Raw genomic sequence first — 1,894 nt, 5'->3', positions numbered from 1 at the left:
TACTGAGTACCATTCGTTTAGTACTCATACTGCACCTCTTCAGCCTGCAGATCATAGTACGAATTATCGCCGTTGATGTGTGCATCGTGTGGGGTAGCCCTGATTCAGAGACTTAGAGTGAGCTCCTAACATTCGGACTATTACTTATCTCTTTCCTATGTATTAGAATAGCCTCTAAGTTGTATTCAGAGGTAAGTTGAATAAGTGTATTTCTCCTTGATATATCACTTTTGTACTCTTATTATGTTTAGAAGCTCTTGTACTAATACCACCAAGTTTTGGGTTTCGTCTATGTATTGATCTTTATCTCATATATTCCGTATTCTTTTTCTTATGTTATTGAGTAGTCCGTTACTAGCCATTCCGAACTACAGGTTGGCTTGCCTACTGGTGGGTTATGGTAGACGCCATCATGACCTGGAAAGTTGGGTCGTGACATGTTACCTGGGCCTTCGTGCATTGCTAAGTGTTGCACTACTGCTTTGGTCTGGCGCGCCCCACCAAATCTAGTTTAATCATTTAGCAGTTTATGATAGGTGGTGCCGTGCATCTCAACTATTTCATCGAATCATCACACACACCTACCACCTCTTATGTATTGAGTAACTGTGTCCACCAAGACTTAACAATGCACAACTAATCAAATCATCAGACACTTACCACCTCATACATAAATAACTGTGTCCAAGACTTCGGACAAATGGAGAGAAACTGTTGATCTCTTTTGTTTCTACAGGATTTCGAACCTCAGTCTCACATAATTTTCACCCATTTCATCGATCGCTAGACAAATCTTGATGTTAACTGGAAGACTACCTAAGATTGTGCACCTTAGCCCAGAACGTGTGATTGCATAATAAAGGTCTCAAATGTTTTTCTGATAGAAACTTCTTCAGGTTGTTTTCAGTATCTATCTGCTTGAGCTGTGTTTCTCAAGTGGTGAAAGTTAGTTCAGTTGTAATTGAAAGGCGATCATACCAACCAACTCGCTAATCCTCTTATATAAACTTTTGGCTCCGACACTGATTATCTTCTGTTAGTTTGTTCCTAACTTTATGTTGGGAGAACTATGTTTTTGCCTTTGCTCCTTTTGTTATGTTCACCAGTTCCACATCAGAGGAAGATTGGAAATAGACAATAGAGAGTTGATATAAAAGCAAAGGCCCATTGCATTTCAAAAGCATACCTTTCTCGGCCTTTTGGCTAAGATCAAGTGTAGTATCTGTTCTTATCAGTTTAATATCTGATATGTGGGCCATAGGTCCATACGATATTAACTCTATTTTTTGAGGTGGAAGGCTCATCAAGGTAGCTTGCTGCCTGGGCCTTCAAGCGTCGCCTAAGCGTTGCACTACAGCTTTGTCCTGGCGCACCCACCAATACTATTCAACGTTTTTGTAGTCTGTTGTCTCAGCCCAAGTTACTGTAATAATAAAGTTTTATAGTGCTTTAATGTCATGCAGCGGGAGTTGTTGGAGAATGACTCAACTTATAAGGTCCTTGTTGAGTAAACTCTACTTTTCGTACTCTTTCGCAATCTTAATTATGCAGTTTTTGTTGTGCTATGGATCAGATGATATCTTCCTTAGACATGTAACATGATCTCTTCTGTAGCCTGTATTACTTTCTGTAGTTTGCATAGTGTATATTGTTGTTGTAGTTAGTATCTCTTCTTGATGCCTTTTTTGTTACAACCACTCACGTCAACTTAAAAAGAAAATCTTTCCTAGATTATGTAAAAGTAGGTATTTGTTGAGTGCACTTTGTTCGAACTTAGCATGAGAATGTATGCCTTAGCTTAGACCGTGTGATTGTTTAATAAAGGTCTCACATGGTGTGGTGAAAGACAGTATCTATCTGCTTGTATGATCTTCTTGAGTGATGAAAGATAGTT

General features: G+C 39.0%; 1 non-coding gene across 1 annotated transcript; it reads left to right on the top strand.

The window, feature by feature from the left end:
• The first annotated feature begins 1,182 nt into the window (after nt 1-1,182).
• LOC124892312 lies at nt 1,183-1,378 on the top strand. The gene has a single exon (XR_007050182.1). It is a non-coding gene; the product is annotated as a U2 spliceosomal RNA (small nuclear RNA).
• The last annotated feature ends 516 nt before the right edge of the window (nt 1,379-1,894 follow it).

Source organism: Capsicum annuum, unplaced genomic scaffold (genome assembly GCF_002878395.1).
Source record: "Capsicum annuum cultivar UCD-10X-F1 unplaced genomic scaffold, UCD10Xv1.1 ctg45840, whole genome shotgun sequence".
NCBI lineage: Eukaryota > Viridiplantae > Streptophyta > Magnoliopsida > Solanales > Solanaceae > Capsicum > Capsicum annuum.
Note: the sequence above shows the minus strand (reverse complement) of the source record. Positions and strands in the feature narration are given on the sequence as shown.